Raw genomic sequence first — 20,388 nt, 5'->3', positions numbered from 1 at the left:
AGAAATCTAGAGAGAGACTCTGACTCCCGTATGTGTAAACACAAACTTCTCTTCTTTTCCGCTTGCCCCAGTCGGTCTAGTAACCATTTGTGCCATACACAAGCAAGGTCACATTCAATCAGCATACAACAGCCAGTCAACGTCGCTTGTCTCCCTCCAGAGTCAGATTCTAAGGTACCGTCTCTACCCCCTTCAGCTCTTCTTTTTCATTTTTGTACTTTCATTCAATACATGGACTCATCACCAACACACACGGCACAACCTAGGTCGGTAGTTAGTCGGTCTCCTAGTACGGCTGAGTCTAGGACTAGGAGTGTCGGCTTTGGGTGCATGGAGCAATTTTGTATATCCCCCCAACCGACCGTCTATGTATGGCTGAAACTAAACAAACATCCACCACACGACGTAGAAGAGACAATACATTGGAAGTGCCGTCCGATGAAGTGACCCCGGTTGAGGGGGAGGAGATGCATGAGGATTCGGGAGAATATTCCCCGTCTGGGATCCCTAAGACCCCTAGTGATACCATTTTGGATGATGCTGAGGATAGAGACGACGAGGAAGCCGTCTCCCAAATGGAACTTGATGAGGTTGGCCCCTAAGACAGAGACGGGGAAGAGTCTTCGTCTGGCTTGGGGTCAGCCGATGAAGAGGTCTCTCAAGAGAGAGACGGGGGGGGGGGGGAACTCCGCCTCTGGGTCTAGCTGACAAGCGTACTTTAGGGCGCGCTTTAGAGCATATTTTAGGATGATTTTGGATGTATTTGGGGCCGCTTTGGCCGATTATTACCTTGTTATGCTTACGTTCCCCATATTACGTGCTTCACGGGTTTTCGGTTTGTTTTTGATGTGTTTTCAGGTAATATCAACCGAGTTTAATCGGATCCCGAGCCCTTGATGCGTAACCGAGCTAGCCTTGACCGGAGTCCGAGGAGTTAAGGAAGTTCAAGTGCCGTGCATTGATTACATAGCACAGGCAGCACGACCGTGTTACCATAGGCACACCCGTGCTGGCCTATAAGCAAGCAACCCCAGGCAAGGCAGCACGGCCGTGCAAGCCAATAGCACGGCCGTGTCAGTATCCACGCACCCGCACGGCCGTGCCAGATGTTGCCCGTGCCCGTGTCAGCTTCAGTATGAGCCCCGTGCTAGAGCATATTGAAGAAGAAATCCGTGCCATATATAGCACGGCCGTGCCAATTTGAAGAAGAAATCCGGTTTACTTACTGACAAGCTAGCACGGCCGTGCCAAATTCAGCACGGCCGTGCTGATCCAGGGTTAACTGCGCGCTTGACTTCTCCGAATTAGAAGACGTATATAAGGCCCGACTTTAAGAGGATTCCAGAGAGAGTTTTAGAGATAGTTTTGAGAGCCTTTGTAGAGAGTTATTGGAGAACGTTCTTAGTATTAGAGAGTCATTAGTTTTCTTAGAGATATTTCTAGAGATTTTAGTTTTCTTGGATTGATTTGAAGCAAGATTTGCGAAGATTCTTTGTATTATTCATTGACGACGGATATCAAAGTTATGAACTTTTCCATTGATTCGCATCAATACAATTGGTATTATTCATTCTTGTTTATTAATCAAGCTTTATTATTCCTTAATCAGAATTCATGTTTATATCTATTATGCTTTTGGAATTCATTTTTGCTTTGATTATGAATATGTGTGAGTAGTCTCCTAGCTAGGGTTTCGGGATGAAACTCGGCCTAGGTAATCTATGTAATTGAGGATTGATTTTGATAAACGGATTGTGATTAAATTGATTATATGCGATTGCATGTTAATTCATTATAATAGGAGTAGCTAACCTAGAATCTTGAATTTGATTGCATGATATTCTTGATTTGAACAAGAGATTGTGAATTGAGTATTTCATTATTGAATGTGGTTTGATTATGTATCGAGTAATGTTAAGTGCATGAGAAATCCAAGCTTAGTATTGCCCGTTGTCTTCCTATCACATGATATTGATCAGACTTATAGTCTTTGCATATCCCGTTTGTCTCTGTGATTCCTTGTTGCTTAGTTACCAATGGTTAGGCGGATTCCCGTTCTCCCTAGTGTCTTAGTTTATTGATTTATTCCATCTTATTAGTAGTATTTTAGAACACCATTTTCCATTGATTTCGAACTAGCTTAGGTTTAAGATTGATTTGCAATTACTCTCGTTCCTCGTGGACCGAACCTTTATTTGCCATTGTACTTGGTTATAGGGTGTTCGTATAAGTATTGTTTGATTGAGAGTTAGATTGTAGCGACCGATTTAACCCTCGTCACTAGCCCTGAGGATGACAGTGATGCTCCTCTTTCCCCGCTTGAGGATAGCGAGGTTGAGGAAAGGAAGAAATGGGATGATAAGGACGACCCCTTTAAAATCCATGTCTCTACTAAAGATAGAGCGATCATGGTGAAGGGGATTGAAAACTTTGTACTCAAATGGCCCTTGGGGGAAGGATATACGATCCGGGTGCCGCCTGAGGATTATAAGGAGAACGCCAAGTTTTACTTTGGCTGTTATGAGGCGGGGTTTCTTTCTGGCCTCCGGTTCCCCCCTTCATGACGTTGTGAAGGCCATCCTTAGAGGTTATGGTCTAGGTATCTGGAAATTGACCCTAAACTCATGTGCTAACATCCTTCGATACGTTGCCGCCTGCGAGATGCAGAATCTGAACCCCAACTGGGAGGCTTTTGCACGTATACACTATCTTAGCCGCAACCCAAGCGGTTGGAGAGCGTGGTACACTTTGACCACCTATCCTCAATACCAAATGACTTAAAACAAAGTGTCCAAGTATGACAACAAAAAACGCCATTTCTATATGTTATCTGCCCCCACTCGGCGGGAAAACCGTGATCTGCGCTGGTATAATAAGAAACCTAATCTTCTTGGTCAGAAATGCGCTCTTTCCCGGATCCCAGGGGCCGACTATGACAAAATCATAGATACGGGGTTCTTTGAGCTCAAACCCGAGACTCTCTCATGCGGAACATAATAAAGGTTCCAAAAAATTTGATACCCATGTGCGCGTGGTTTAGAGACGAGGCGTTCAAGTCCGCCTGCGGGTTGAGCAAAATGTTCAAAAGCGTATGTTTGCTGCACATCCGGCAAAATTCCATTTGTTCTATTGCTCTATCAACCAATTATGCTATTTTACAGAGTATTTGTTTGTTTTTGCAGAAGAAGCTTTGAGGATGCTTCCTGACGAGAAGACCCCCAAACGGTCCTCCTCTCAAATCCGCAAGGATCTGGCGGAAGCTAGAGCCGCTAAGTTAAAAGCTAAGGTAAGAACCCGTCTGACCCTTGACCTCGACATTCATTAACGGATTGACGATTACATGCCTGATAAATAATTTTATTTTGCAGGGTGGAAAGGTCCCCAAGTCCTTCACCAAGAATCTTTTTAAGTGGGGACGAGACGACACCACCTCCATCCCTAGTAAGTTTGTCAAAGCTGCTTCTGGGAAGACGACCTTAGAGGATTCTTCTAGGAAAAACCGTCATGCGCATCGGGGGGAAAAAGTTACCTTAGGAGGCTTTGGAATTGGCCTGGACCTGGCCAGAGGTTCTCTGGTTCCATCCGGCCTCTTCGCGCCTGTGGGTGATGTAAGCCTGCAGGCTTCTGAAGGTACATATAATCCTTTCGAATCTCTGCCTAAGCTTGGCTGGCCCTTGCGAGTGAAATCTCACTCTCAATAGACCTCTTCGTTAGACTGCCGGCAACATGCTAGTGGCGCCTATATAGCTCACTCACCCACTTTCATATATGATGCAGATCAATCCCCCTGATGGCCGGACGTGCAGGCGCATGCTAAGGCCATGCTTGCAGCTGTCTCCAAAAAGGAGAGGACGCCATTCCATGCATAAAGATGTTCAACCTGGAACGCATCCTAAGCCTCATGTTTGAGGTATGACTGTTTCTTTTTGAGTAATAAGTATAGCCTCGCCTGTATTTTTTCACACCATTTGCGTCTGCAGGCTATGCTCAAGGTTGATGAACTCAAGCGGCCATACACCCGGAAGAGAGAGGAGATAAAAAAGAGCTAATAGATCAGCTAGGGATTATGAAGATGTTGCACAATATTAATGTACAATAAATGAACTTGAATATAAAGTTGTGGAACTGAAACAAGCGAATCAAATCAGGGGCCTGACTACAGCTTTGGAGAAGGCTAAGAAGAAGGCCACTGATGCTGAGACCTCTCTAAAAAAGGCTCAAGACGACCTTAAGGCTCTGTAACATTGATCTCAAAGCAGAGGTTTAGCGTCTGAAGTAGGAAGCTAAGCAGTCCAGAAGAACATCAAAGCTACAATTGAGGCGTAGTAAAATCGCCTGGTTGCTGAGAATGAGACCAACTCCGACACCTGGATGAAGATTACTTGGAATGCACTTTATACAGGGAAGGAGTATGGCATTTGGACGCTGGCTTTCTAATACGTTGAGGATGTCGTGTATAAGAGAGAGAAAGGGCAGCCAGAGCCTGAGTTGTTCGAAGCCTAGGCGAATACTGAGCTTGAGGAGCCTACTAAGGAACTTCATGCAGCAGGAGAGGCGGTTGAGCTCCAGTCTGATGAAGAGCAGCCCAAGCAGCAAGACCAGGCGGGCCAACCCTAGATTTCAGAGGCAGTTTGCCAAATTTGTTTCTTCCGGCCTACATGCCGAGTATTTGAATGTTTGAATCAACAATTTTTAAGTTATTTCTTCCCGGATGGTAATCCGATTCAACGTTTCTCCCCGGCCTTTGTGGACGGGTTTATTTATGAAAGTGCCGACTGAGTCGGTTTTACATTATTGAATTTTAAATTTGCACTTAAATTTTTCTTATATATATGCCGAAATTTTTGCTAGTTTTTTGCCTAACTTACTAAGAGCATGCGACAAGTATCGTCCCGGATGTACTTGACCCTAGGCGGCTATGTGGTTGGTTTTACTACGTTGCCGATTGATTGGCTTAGGAACTTGTGATACTTTAGAGAGTATGGGAAGTTCCTAAGTCAATCAATCACAGTAGTGATTGCCCCAAACCAATCGCACATCCGTCCAACCACTTAAGCAGGCAACCATCAGGCCAGGCGGTGTAACTGATGCGCTTTATCTCCTCCACCTGGGGTATTTAAAATCCATTATACTCAATGTCCCTTTGCCCTACTAGGGGAACTTGTATAATTTCATTAAATAATATAAGTTAGAACTTTAGTCGATTATCGGCAGATGTCACTAGGCATCCGACTTTTGAGCTTAATCGTTCTTTAGATTATTTTTGCCAGACGGCTATAAGTTAACCAATTAAGTCGTTCAATTTTTGCTGTCTGCATGAGTATGTAGAGCACTTGGTTACCCGGGAGGGAGATACTCTCTGCGATGATTCCACCCAAATGGGCATCACCGGATGCCTTACTCATGTTGGAGCAGACAAATTTATAAAATAAAATAGCATCCGTCCATTGGCCTCATAGTTTGAGCATTAATTTAGCCACTAAGTTTTAAACTTAGCTTAATTAATTCAATTGACCGTTTGTGCATTGTAGAGGTGGTATTTTATCATTACGCGTGCATATATACCAGGTAATTAATAAATTTGAAAACAAAAAACAACTTTTTTCATTGATAGACTTTTTATTTACAAAAGTTTACAAAAATCTCAAAATTAGTACTTTTTCAAGTTGTCTACATTCCAAGTTCTGGGAAGCCGCTTGCCGTTGGGAGTTCCAGGTGGTAAGTATCGTTTCTCACTTCCTTGTAGATCCTGTAGGGGCCTTCCTAATTAAGAGTTAGCTTCCCATGCTCATTAGCCCTACTGGTTGCCTCCATCTTTCGTAACACAAAGTCCCTAATTTTTAAGGACCGTTTGTGCACTATTTTGTTATAAGCACAGGTCATTCTCAGACGGTAAATCTCATGACGCAAGGCAGCATTGCCCCTGGGCTCCGTGAGTGATTCCAATGCTAGCCGCAAGGCCTCCTTGTTTGCCTTTTCATTGTAGAGCATGACTCGTAGAGTTGGCTCATAAAGCTTGATGGGCAAGACGGGTTCAGCACCGAAAACCATGAGAAATGGGGTTTCACCAGTTGCCCTTTTTTCAGTCGTCTGGATGGCCCATAGGACATGAATTAACTCTTCAGCGCACAAACCATCGACTCTTTCAATTTTCTTTTTGATGCCGTTTGAGATGAGTTTATTGAAGGCATCAACTTGGCTGTTTGCTTAGGGTCGACCGACTGATGCAAAACAATGTGAGATCCTTTGATCTCCCAATCAAGTCTTGAGTTGAGGCGTCTCAAACTGAGGACCATTATCAAACACCGTAGACATAGGTACCCCATACCGGGTGATGATGTTCTTCCAAATGAAAGAGATGACATCCTTTGTCTTGATGCTCTTGACCGCCTCTGCTTCCACCCACTTGGTGAAATAATCCACAGCCACCAGAATATAGTGCTTTCCGCCTAGTGTAGGCGTATAAAGACCTAGAATGTTCCATGCCCCATTCCGAAAACGAGACTGGGCTGTCAGGTTAGTTATCGGTTGATGGATGAGTTTGCTAAATCTTTGGCACTTGTCACATTTTTTGACCATCTCAATGGCGTCTGCCTCAAGAGTGGACCAGAAGTAACCTTGCCGCCTGGTCCCGACAGCCAGGGATCTGTCGCCTATGTGGGAGGCACAATATCACGAGTGCAGATCTTTGAGAAATTCTTTCCCTTTTTCTGGGGTGACACACTTCAACAACGACTCTCCGTCTTTCATCTTGAAGTTTGCAGCATGTTTCTTCAATACGGCTGCCTTCTAGGGTGAATCAGGGAGCGTGCCGTCTGTCAAATATGCTCGGATGCCATCCATCCAGGTAGAGCTTCGGTCAAGTACTCCAATGGATTCTTCATCAGATATGCTCCTTTTTTCCATAACTTCCCAAAAGACTGACCTAGGCGTATCATAGGAGCGGAAGATGCCAGTTTTGACAAAGCATCCGCCTGGTTGTTTTCGAACCTAGGCACTTGACTTAGATGAAATTCTTCAAGTGTCCCAGCCTCAGCTTTGACCGCCTACAAGTATTTGATCATAGCCGGATAGGTGGCTTCATACTCACCATGGTGTTGACTAACGACCAACTGAGAATCTGAGCATGCGTTAACTTTTGTTGCCCCTACCGCCTTGCACATGCGGATGCAGGCCAGCAGGGGTTCATATTCTGCCTCATTATTTGAGGCCTGGATCTTGAACTGTAGTGCATATTCATATTTATCCCCTTTCGGAGATTGATAGATTATTCCTGCACCACATCCTTTCATAGTAGAGCTCCTGTCTACATGCACCTTCCAAACGTGATCAAGGTTATCCGAGCAACCGGCCTTGTCATTTCGACAATGAAGTCGGCAAACGCCTTACCCTTCACTGCTTTCTTGGTTCGTAGGTGATTTCAAGACTTTGCATTTTAATAGCCCATTTGAGCATTATATCAGATGACTCCAAGGTTGTCATTGGCTGCTTGAGGGGTTGATCTATATAGATCACCACCGGATGTGCCAAGAAGTAAGACTTTCACTTCTTAATAGCCATGTAAAGAGCAAGGCCAAATTTTTTGACCATGGGGTACCAGAGTTCAACATTTCTAAGAATATGGCTAATGAAATAGATCAAGATCTGAATACCGTCTCTTTCAGAAAGGAGAACCACACTGAGGGCATAATCAGAGATGGCTAAGTACATATAAAGCGTCTCCTTTGGAAGAGGGCTAACAAGCTTTGGCAAGGAGTGTAGATGTTCTTTCAATTTTGAAAGGCCACCTCATCATTATCTCCCCATTCAAATATAGTCTTCTTCCCTATTGCTTGGAAGAAGTAAAGGTGTTTGTCACCTGATCGACTAAGGAATCTCCCAAGAACAGCCAGGCAACCGGTAAGCCTCTGAGCTTCCTTGACACTGCGGGGTGACTTCATGTCAATCACCGCATGTATCTTCTCGGGGTTAGCCTATATCCTCCTGATCAATCAGGAATACGAGAAACTACCCAGACTCAACACCAAAAGCACATTTTTTTGGGATTTAACATGACCTTATGCTGCCTGAGTGTGGTGAATGTTTATCGGAGATTAGCAAGGTGATCTGATGGGTGTCATAAATGGCACCCATTTGATGAGTATTTAGGTTGTTTTCACCTTCTTTTCATAGCTTTCCTTCTTAATAAATGCTTAGTTTCATGCTTTTACTCTTTGTTTTATCTTTTCTCTCTTATTTTATGGTTTTGTGCATGTTGATAGTTTTTTTCTAGTCTTTTCTCCTTTATTTGCTCTCTTTTCGTGGTTGCAGGTTATTGTACGAGGTTTGGATCTTGATATTGGTGGTTTACTAAGGTGGAAGATTCTTTTGGAGCAAGCTTATGGCAATAGGAAAGCTCAAGATGCAAGGACGTGGATTCTCCAAATTTTAGCTCTTGCGCTCTTAATCCGTGCTATCATGAAGGAGTGGTGTTGAACCCACTGTCAAGTGCTTTTGGAACTACCACTCTTAGTGTTCATCATCATCATCATGTTGCGCGGTCATTCGAAGTACCTTAGAGAACGCACGGAGCCTCGAGAATAACGTAAGAAACCCATAGAAGTGCGGGCGCGCAACCCCTCTGCGAGGGTGTGCCTCCCCGAGTCCTTGCTTTTCTCGGTTTTGTTTTGCGCCTCTTATTAATATCTACTTGTACCCGATTAATTAGAGGTAATTAGAAAGCAATTAGAGATAATCTTTGATCATATTCTTAGCTTAGTTAAGAGCTTCTCTCCCTAGTTTTACGGTTAGTTTAGGAGTAGATTTAGAGAGAGAAAGTGAGTAATTTCAATGGTGATTGAGAGATTGAAGATTCAATGGTGACAATTGTGTTGAAGATCTTCTCTATTATGAATGAGCATTTCTAACTCTATCTCATTTTATTGCTTTGTTTAATATTCAAGTTTGTTTGGATTGATTTTAATGTTTGATGCTTGATTAGTGTAGTTGTTCATCATATATTGTTGATTCTTGAATTCCTTAGTTGTTAATTGATTAGATGATGATGTTAAAGTAGTTGTTTGGCTAAGGTTGGGTGAAACTTGTATGATTGATTGATTGTGCTTAATTTGGGGATTATGTTGATTAATTGTTGAGATTAAAGTGATTAATGGAAATTGTTCATGTGTGTAATTCGATTAGACCTTGAGAATTATGCTAGATTACATTGTGAGTCTACATTGATACGGAACATTGATTTGTAGCTTGCAATTGTCGAGCTTGGTTAGTGACGTTCCTAGTTAGTGTCTCTCGTAGTTGGCGCTAGTTATACCTCTACGAGATAGCTTGTCGAGCTCTTTTGATTTCTCTTACCATTAGTCTTCGCAATCGTTGATTTTCATGTTGTTCCCGAGTTGCTACAATTGTCACGATTACTTGTCGATCCCTATTCCCTAGTGCTTTATTTTTTTGGTTTCTTTATTTGTTAGTTGTTAGTGTTCTCTCTTTATCTTTGTCTTTGACCTATACTAGGCGCACAATTGAAAGCGCTGGAACATTACCGTTCCTTTGGGTTCGACCCTTGACTTGCCTCTATACTTGTAATTATGTTTGTTAAGTGTTTATAAATTTAGTTTGACCGAGGGAGGATTAGTCAACGACCTAGTCTTTCTCCTCGTCATGATCCATCTGTAGCTTGGTTTTAACTATCATGTCATTAATATACACCTCTACATTCCTCCCAATCTGATTGATAAAGACTGTATTAATCATCCGTTGAAAATTAGCCGGCGCATTCTTTAAGCCAAACGGAATCACCGTATAACTGAATAACCCCTGATCAATAACGAATGTCGTCTTCTCTTTATCGTTTTTCCACGGGGGCATTTGGTGGAAGCCAGAGTAGGCATCCATAAAACTCATCAAGGCATGCTCGGCTGTAGAGTTGACCAGACTGTCGATCTTTGGAAGCGGATAACTGTCCTATGGACATGCTCTTTTCAATTCAGTCTAGTCAACATACATGCGCCAAGTACCATTCGGCTTCCTTACTAGCACAACATTCGCAACCCAATCAGGGAAGTTACATGGCCAAAGTAACCAAGCGTCTAATAACTTTTTGACCTCGGCAGCTGCCGCCTGACTTCTCTCCTCGTCGTGATTTCTTTTCTTTTGTTGGATGGGTTTCTTGTTCGGATCCACGACGAGTTTGTGGACCGCAAGATTCAGGCTAATGCCTGACATCTCTTTCACTTCAAAGGCAAAGATGTCTTTGAATTCTTTCAACAGGAGGTGCAAGTCTGCACCCAACCTTTCGAAGGCAGCCGTCCCCACCTTAACAGTTTGCTCTGAACGGCTGTTGTCCAAAGTAATATCAATGTGCTCGCCAGCCAACTAGGGACGGAGATCATCTGACTGTTCCCTGGTCAGTGATTGCTATTTCTTCTTCTTCTTCACCTCCACCGGCTGACCAAATTTTCTTTTCTTTGCGGCTGCTGAGGAGTTGAATCAGGGTACTTGACATCGTCAATGTCTATTGGCTCATTCAGCCGTCTGACTGCAGCAGCCGTTGGTTTGACGTCTTAGAGATAACACTCCTTAGCCATCTTCTGATCCCCGTTGAGGGAGCCAAAAGAGCCATCATCCTTTTTATACTTGAGAAGCATGAGAGCTGGGATGATGACGACCTTGCACTCATTCAGAGTGGATCGGCTAAGAATGATGTTATAGGTAGTCAGCTCTTTAACCACCAAATATCGGATGATCGTATTTTGCGCTTTTCCCTTCTACGTAAGCCGGATGGGTAGGTCAGTTTGTTAGACTGGGTGCACGACCGCTCCTCCAAACACAACTAGTGGATGGGAGATGTCGTGCAGATTGTCCATCTTATAGCTAAGCTTAGACAGACACTTGTAGCTGATGAGATCAGAGAAGCTACCCGTGTCTATAAGGATCCGACAAACTAGCTTGTTGGCGACCTTACACTCAATGACGAATAAGTCGTCATGCGGCCAACGAACTTTGCCCCAGTCCATCTTAGTGATGAGGACGTCTGGGAATGTTCCGCTAGTAGACGTCTTTCCATCATCAACTGAGTGGATCATTTTCTTCAGATGATCCTTGGTGCCCCAAATGGACGGGCCACCGCTTGTGAATCCGCCTGCTATAGTATAGAGCGGATCCTTGACGGTGTCCGAGCTACTAGTAGGCTGGGCAGTCTTAGACGACTGTCCTGGATTCGTCTTGGAAGCCGCTTTAGACTTCAAGACGTAGGATTTCAGCAAGCCCTTGTCAGCCAAACGGTCCAATGTCTGCTTGAGGATATAGTAGTCGTTGGTGTCATGGCCTACTTCCTCATGGAAGTGACAATATTTATTCTTGTTCTGCGACTGAATGGAACTCTTCATAGAATTCGGCTTCTCAATGGTTAGACGATCCTTTACCTCCATGAAGATGGTGTGGCGGTCTTTATTGAATTCATACCGTGAGACATACGACTTGAATTCTTTTTTTTTTTTTTGGACGGCTCATCAGGCTTATCAACCGCCCAAAATTCTTTTCTCTTTTTGCACTCTTCAACTTTCTGAGCCGGCTAAGTAGACCGACTCTGTTTTTGCTTTTCGGACTTCTTGTAGTGCGAATGTTGGTTGGATTCCGAATGTTAGTTGGATGAGCAGAGGTCAGTGGTTTGAATAAAGCTCTCCATCTCTATCAACGCCTCTTGAAGGGTGAAAACCCTCTTTTGGACAAGGTCGAACTTAAAGGCCAATCCACCCTTCAGACCCTTAAAGAAGTCTGTGTAGGCTACCTCGTTAGACAGTCCCTAGATCTGGATTCTCACTAGATTGAACTGCCTGACACGGGAGCAAAGCCCTTCTCTCTCTCCCTGCCTTATGGACTCAAGTTAAGACTTCTTTTCTTGGCAGGGATGTTCATTGAGAAGTTGGAGGCAAACAGGAAAGCAAGCTTCCTGAAACTGTCAATGCACCCGACTGGCAGGTTTCCAAACCATTATTGGGCTATGCCCTTCAAGGTATCCGGGAAGCAGTGACACCACATAACATGATCCAACCCCTGCATGTGCATAAGGTTGGAGTAGGCCATGAGGTGGTCCTCCAAGTTAGAGGTACCATCATAGGCACCCACCAACACATTTTAAACCTTGGGCGACTGTCCCGTCTCAGTTATCTCCTTGGTGAACACAGAAAATTGTTCACTAAGTTTGAGCAGACGCAGCTGCCAGTCCAAAGGCTTGACATTGTATGTCGCCTAACCTCTAAAGAGGGCTGGCTGCATGAAATGTGGAGAATATTGGCCGTACACCATTGGGGGTACGTACGGGGCATTCCCAATCATTTTAGGGCCAGAGTGGATGGTATTACCGCCTGTATGGCTCTCATGTAAGGATTGAGTATTCCTTATGGATGTAATTTTGAAGCTGTCTGGAAAGTTAAAAGTAGAGGCTGACTCAGACAGCTGCTGATTCCGGTTTCGGTCGATAACATGTCGAGCATCGATGAAAGTCTTCTTGCTGCCATCCGGATGAACAACACGAATGACTTTCCTTGTGCCCATCTGGGGAAGAAGGATCTTTGACCAGTCAAGGGCAGGCGTAGTCATCTCCTTGGGATGTGGAGTAGGCTGCTTGTCCCTGACTGACTTCTTTCTCCTAATGAGAAAGCTTTGAACGCAGGGGCGGATCTAGGGGGTTCAAGGGGGTTCATTGAACCCACAGATTTTTCGGAAAAAAATTATAAGTTTTAATTATTTTTTTTTTAAAAAATAAAATAAAAAAGGGTTAAAACTAATTTATGTGAGATAAATATTCAAATGTCAAAGCCTGGCACATTGGTAAGGGAGTGATTGTTAGAGCATTGAACCTCCTCCTTAAGTCCTAGGTTCGATTCCTGCTGCCCTCATTTTATGTTTTTATATATTTTTTTGATATTTTTTTCGAGATCTTCCGTTCTTTGTGAGTTTATGAGACCTATTATTCCTCTACTCTTAATTCTTAAATCTTTATTTAATGGTTAATCTCATTTTATGTTTTTATTTTTTTTGTAATTTTTTTCGAGCTCTTTAGTTTCTTCGTGAGTTTGTGAGACCTCTTATTCCTCTACTCCTCTTAATTCTTAAATCTTTATTTAATGGTTAATTTTATTAAAATTTGTGATAATTAGTTTAATTACATACTGATTAGTTTAATTGGTTTTGATATATTGTTGAATACTTGAATTGTTGACAAATTGAATTGTAGAAACTTAGAATTTTAAATTTTTACTTGGTCTTTTAATTGATAATTAGAAGAAGTTTACATTGTTAAATTTGTGCTTATTGGGGACTTGAGATTTTTTATTTTTATTTTTATATGTAATATTGTTTTTTTTGCAATAGAAATATAGATTTATAGAAGTAGTAATGTATTAGCACGCTTTCAAACTATGAAAACTCGAAAAATGCTTTTGTATTTTTTTTTTGTAAAATCCATCCATTTGTAATTAAAAAAAAATGAACTTATGTATTGAATATTTAGTTAATATATGATCATCATTTTTTTTAAAATTCCGAACCCACAGTTCGGAATTCCTGGATACGCCAATGCTTGAACGGGTATTTAGGCATATGTTAATGCAAGTATTCTATATACTGTTGTATTTATTTGCAATTAAACAATACACAAGTTGCAATATCAAGAATAAACTTTTATTAAATGGATAAATAGAAACAAATATAGCTTAGTAAAGTTAATAAGTCATACCAATATAGCAAGTATAATATATGTACACTTATGAACTACCCACTTGAACTCAATATGTAGTCCTCAAGCTAAACTCGTGCTTCAATTCACATATGAATCTATTAAAAAAACAAAAATTTGTTTAAATATTATGTATGTACTATTTCTTTCTCATAAAATGTCAATTCACTAATTTATTTCTAAGCTAAAACACATCATTAATCAAACTAACAATTTCTAAACTATGTATTCACTACTTTGTTCAAAATTCATCTAATTTATTCAAAATTGCTAAACTAACAAGGTTACAGATCTCTAATTTATTCAAAATTACCCATCAAAACAACTTAAAATTAACCATTCAAACAGTCCAAAATTCAACTAATTTAGCAACAAGGTTATTAATATCTAATTTATTTGTTCAAAATTACCCATCAAAACAACTTAAAATTAACCATTTAAACATTCCAAAATTCAACTAATTTAATAACAAGGTTTCTAATCTCTAATTTATTCAAAATAACCCATCAAAATAACTTAAAATTAACCATTAAAACATACCAAATTTTAATCATTGGTTCTGTTTGCCTATAAGATCTCTGAGATTAGGTCTGCCCATAGGCCCTTGTATTCCTTCAGCTTCCTCTACAGGGATGTTAAGATCAGCTTGTTTGCTGCGCCTGGCCATTACTCCGTGGGTGGCAGAATGAGGCGCTTTCATACTTGGTGCCCATTTCTTCTAGGTAATCCTTGATGGTGTCACAATCGAACTGACATCCATGATCAAAGAATATGCACTGTGGCACATCGAACTTTGTGATGATGTTCTTCCATATGAATGTCCTTACTTGGATTGCCTTTATGTACTTAGTGGGTTCAGCCTCTATCCACTTGGTAAAATAATCTACTGCCACAATGAGATACTTCCTGCTTGCTGACCTAGTGGTGAAAGGTCCCAATATGTCCATTCCCCACTGAGCAAACGGGATCGGGCTGAGGATCAGGGTTAGATCATTTGCTGGTTGGTTTATAACTGGGGAATATTTTTGACACTTGTTGCACTTTTTCACATATGCCAGTGCGTCTTGCATCAGAGTTGGCCGGTACGCAACTCTTCTGAGGACTTCTACTCCCAATGCCTTTCCACCAATGTGGTTGGCACATATCCCCGAGTGTGCTTCTTCCATGATCCTCTCTTGCTCCCACTCTGGGATACACCTCAGCATTGGTTTCGAGAAGCCCTTCTTGTTAAGCTCCCCATTCATTACCACGTACCAGTTGGCGTCCTTCTTAACCTTCTTGGCTTGCACCTCGTCATCTGGTAACGAGCCGTGAGCTTTGGATGCTAGGATGTCTGTGTACCAAGTTCGCTGCTGCCTGATGCAGTTTACTTGCTCTTTTTCAGCGATACTGCTTTCATCCAGGACTTCTACCATTACCGTCCTCGTGAGGCTCTGCATGGTAGAAGTGGCTAACTTTGACAAAGCGTCAGCCTAGGAGTTTCCTGCTCTGGGAACCAAGTCTATATGGAAATGAACTAGCTGAGCTGCCAGTTCCTTTACTTTAGTTCCTTTACTTTAGTTACATATTATATCAGAATATGGTTTCATCTTCCTTGCTGTTGTTACCACTACGAAGGCCAGTTTCTCTACCAATGGGTACCTTTGCTCTGCCTCGGTCAGTACATGGCTCATGAAGTATATTCGCCTTTGTTGTTTTTGTCTTTCTACCAGTAGCACAGCTGCGATTGTCTGAATTGATGTAGAAATATACAGCTGCAACTTTTCCCTTAACTCTGGGCTGATCATTGTTGGGAGCTTAGTCAGATGCTCCTTAATATATCATTGTTGGGAGCACAAAGTAGCACCAAGAAGAAAGGCACGCCCGATCAGGTTAGCATAGGCTCGATGGGGCGCGGCAGACCTGCAACGGCGTAGGAAAAAAGGCGGGCCCGATCGGGCGGCCCTTCGCCCAATTGGGCGCGTGTTTTTTTAGAGACTTTTAGGTTTTGTTTTAGGGAGGTTTAAGCACGATTTTTGTACGTAATTTTTGTTTACCTTCGTTTTTAGATTTTCTCTCTCTACTTAGAATATTTTCTCTCTCTTAAACTCTCTTAAAATTGTTCTTAATTCCATTCCTTAATCCAGATTTCTTTTGGTAACAATTTCTTCTCTTTTAATTTTAGTTATTTTATTTAATTCTTTCATTATGTCTTGCTTTATTGATTTGATTAGTTTAGATTTAATTATGCTTGAGTAGTTTTATTTCTAGGGTTTATAGGGATCTAATAAATAATATGAAGGGGTAAATTTGTGATTGTTGATTATCAATGCTTGATTAATTTCCTATTGATTGATTTAATGCTATGCAATTAGTTTTGGCCAGATTTAATTGTATGAGTTTAGCAATACTAATTCGAGATTTGACACATAAGAATTGATGTTTAGGCTTAGTTTCAATAGGCGGACTAATTTATAAATGGTTAAGTCGAGATTCGACTGATGAGATTTAATACCAGTAAATTAACTCCGTGATTATAATACGTTGCGAAAGCCCTTTATAATCTGATTAATTGATGCTTGATGATTGCTTATTATGATTTGCCCTGGAATATTGTTTATTAGTGAACCTATGCCCTAGGTTTCCCTTTATTGATTTAAACCCTTTTTATTCCTTTCCTACTCTTACTTTTAATATTTAATTACATTTTTACAACAAACTGTTACTTGATAATTTAGATTGCATTTAATTAATTACGAGTAAATTGACTTGTTTCCCTGTGGTTCGACCCTTCTTCCCTATCTACATAGTTAGTGGATTTAGGTTTATTTTTATTAGGTGAATACGACTTGAGCTTGTCAGTCTTCTGAAAGGTTTCCCCAGCGTTCTTCAGCCCAAAGGGAATAGCTATGTAATTGTACACTCCCCCTTCAGTGATGAATGCGGTTTTATTGCTGGTCTAATTCATGCCGGCTGATCTGAAGGTACCCTGAGAAGGCATCCATGAAGCTTAGCAAGGCGTGCCCGCTGGTTGAGTCTACCAGCTGATCAATCCGCGGCAGCGAGTAGCAGTCTTTTGGGCATGCCTTGTTGAGATCTGTGAAATCAACACACATTCTCCACTGGCCATTTGCTTTCTTCACCATGATCACATTGGCTAACCACTCTGGGTAATCGCAAGGCTCAATGAATCCTGCCTCCAAGAGTTCTCCACTTCCTCCTGGATTGCTTGCTTTTTCTCTGTGGAGAAGCTTTGTTTTTTCTGCCTGACCGGCTTAATATCCTCCTTCACATTCAGCTTGTTGACCATGACTGCTGGGTCAATTCCGGGCATCTCATCTGCAGAGAATGCGAAAATATCCTTGTTCCTTCTCAGCAGCTCTATGATCAGGTGTACCCCTACTCCAGGATCGATGTCTTTCCCGATTTTTACTGTTCTCGAGGGGTCACCTTCTGTGAGCTCAACTGTGACATGATCCCCACTGGGAAGTGGTCTAGCCATCTCCTCCTTTGCAGGCTCAAAGTTTTCAATTGCTAACTTCTGTTTATCCTTCTCCCTGTGATATTCTTCGCGCTTCCTTTTTCTTGACTTCCTCTCAGCCTGCTCAGTAGACCTTCGTTCTGAGGTTGACTACTATCTGGTCTTTGCAGGCTGCTTTAAGGAAGTTATATAACATTGTTGAGCTGTCTTCTGGCTTCCCCTGAGGTTTGTTGACCGTCCCTCGTTAGTCGTGTAAGCCATGGCTAGGTGGTAGGTGGATACCACTCCGCCTATCTTGTGGATGAGCGGCCTTCCCATGATCACGTTATAGGGCGAAGGAGAGTTTATCACAAGGAACTCTGCTCGAACATCAAGTCTTTTTGACCTTTGCCCCACTCGAACTGAGAGCTCAATTATACCTTCCGGAGTAATCCCTGATCCATTAACCCCGGTGACTTCATAACTCACCCTTTTCAATTCCTTTTTGTCCAACTTTAGCTCGTTGAACGCGCTGATGTAGATGATGTTGGCTGAGCTGCCTCCATCTATCAATATCCTGTCCACTTCCCAGTTTGCAATTCTCATTGTCACCACTAGAGGATAATCATGAGGGTAAATTATGCCTTCTTGGTCATACTCGTCAAACGTGGCTTGTGGCTGCGGGGGAAGGGGTGGCAATTTGCACTTCTCATTGTAGTTTATTTGATGTATCATTGCCCGCAGGTCGGCCCGTGCTTTGTTCACTTTTCCTCCATGCACCGGTCCTCCACTGATCACATATACTCTTCCTTCTTGCTTATTATCTCTGTCCCTGTCCCCAGCGGGACCCCTATGACCTCCTCTGCGGTCAGCGCGACCTGTTCTATCCTCGTCCCTTCTTTTGGGAGGGTCATCGCACTACTTAAACTGATTCAGGTATCCTCTCCTGACTAGATCCTCTATGTTATCTATTAGGTTTGTGAATTCATCGGTGGTATAGCCATGGTCTCTATGAAAGTCACACCATTTGCTGGTATAACGATTCCTATTGACCATCCTTAGGGGTCTCTACCACTTATCATCAGCTTTATTCATGCTGAAGATATGAGACCTTGAGTGGGTTAGTGGGGTATATTGGTCGAACCTTCCAGACCCTGCCTCTCTCTTTGGATCCGACCTTCTCACCCCAACTACTCTATCCGCTTCTCTACGGCTTTGCTCGGCTGGTCAGCCCTGGGTGTGTTCTCTGCCTGGGTAGCCTCTGCCCGCTTATCTGAGTCACCTGGTACCTTCCTACTCAGCATTGCTCTGTCAGTTTTGTCTGCTTTGATGAGCTCATGCGCTTTACTTAGCGCTTCAGCTAATGTTTTGAGGCTCTTACGCCCTATATACGCTCTTAATGGTGAGCCTGGTAGCAAACTGCTCTGCATTGCCAATAGTGCTACCTCCTAACTCATATTAGGGATGGTTGTTGCTTCCTTGTTAAATCTGGTGATGAACTCCCTCAGGGGCTCGTCCCTCCCTTGAACTAACGACATCAGCTCAGTTGTCATCTTAGTTCTATCTACCAAGGTTATGAAATGCTCCATGAACATTCTCTTTAGCTTATTATACGAGTATACGGAACATTTGGGAATGGCTCCATACCACTCTGCTGCCAGCCCCTCTTGGGTTGGCGGGAACGCTTTACACAAAACTGAGTCCGTCATGGTATAGAGTACCATGTGGTTCTCAAAAGCTGATATGTGACTCTTGGGTGTTGTTGTTCCATTGTATCTACAACTCGACATTTTTACTTTCTCCATTGGTTCCTCCAGAATCTCTCGGCAAAATGGGGAATCATTTGGAACAACCTGGATTCGCGCTCGCTTGTCTCTCTCCAAGCTGGGTCCCCGCTTTGAGGCTGGCGACCTGCTGCGTGGAACTTGCTTCTCCGTGATGGTCTGAGCCTGGGTTACTTCCTCCACACTCCATTCTCGGTTTAGATTGCGAGCTTCCAACTCTAATAACTTTTTCCTCAGTTGAACGAGCTGCTTCTGCTCGGGGGTGAGGATTGTGGGCGCTGGCTTCTTTACTGCGGGCTCCGCAGTTGCCACTATTGGTGACGGGCTCGCTCCCTTACCCATATTGGTAAGGACCGCCGTCATTGCTGCCAGCTGTTCCTTACTGCACTTAGAGAGGTTATGCAAGATGGTTGACATGTTTACGTGTTGCGGTTTCTAGGTTACAGGTGCTGAAACAACAGGCTCATTGTTCGTGCCTGTTAACGACATTCCGTATTTGATAACGGAACTGGATCATGTCGGATCGACTAGGTTCGACGCCGCTTTAGCTGCAGCTGATGTTGATCCGATGGGGTTGGATTTCTGTGAGATGGTCGATTTGGGATTTTTGGTAGATCCTTTTGGATCGAGGGTTACTGAGGGTGTTTTTTGTGGTGTTTGGTTGGTCTCATTCGCTTTGGATATGGGTGTTTGCACATCTTCCTCTCCGGCCATGGTGGTTTGTCAACTAGTCCCTAACTCAGCTGGCGAACCTCAGGTTAGATGATCCTTCCCCTCCTTCTAACGCCAATTGTTCCAGGTGTGGATCCAAGGAATCTGCTGGGTGAGCCGGGTCCCGTCAACAACCTACACACGGCAGCATACGTAAACTGCCCTCCAAAGTGGCTCGAGGAACCCCCTCCGAAGCTTAAGTTAGAGAGTTTTTAGAGAGAGAAAGTGTACTCAGAGATATAGAAAGTATAATAACTTGAGTGTCTAACCTCTTTTCCGCTGTACCTTACCCTCTATTTATAGGCGTACTATCTCCTTTATGGAGGGTCCAGCCTGGTCAACCCTGCGGGCTGACTCCGTCAGGCTGGAGAGCCCTTCTTAGCTATTTTCTCGGCAGTGAGTGCGCACCCTGAGGGCTAGGCGATATTTCAGCGGGAGCTATCCTATACACCAAGGTTAATATATATTTCTCTAATTTATTCAACATTATCCAACAAAACAAATTAACTTAACCATTAAAACATAATAAAATCCAACTAATTGAGTAACAAGGTTACTAATCTCTAATATTTTCACAATTTCCCAATTATATTCAAACCTAAAATTGAGAAAAATTATATTCAAACCTAAATTTTAATTTGCTAACAATGGTTCAACATGCAAAAGAAATTAATATAAGTATGTAATTGGAAAATTATGTGAAAAAAACAAAAAAAATT

This window comes from Chenopodium quinoa, unplaced genomic scaffold, assembly GCF_001683475.1.
Source record: "Chenopodium quinoa cultivar QQ74 unplaced genomic scaffold, ASM168347v1, whole genome shotgun sequence".
Classification (NCBI taxonomy): domain Eukaryota; kingdom Viridiplantae; phylum Streptophyta; class Magnoliopsida; order Caryophyllales; family Amaranthaceae; genus Chenopodium; species Chenopodium quinoa.
The sequence above is the reverse complement of the archived record's forward strand: the minus strand, read 5'-3'. Positions refer to the sequence as shown.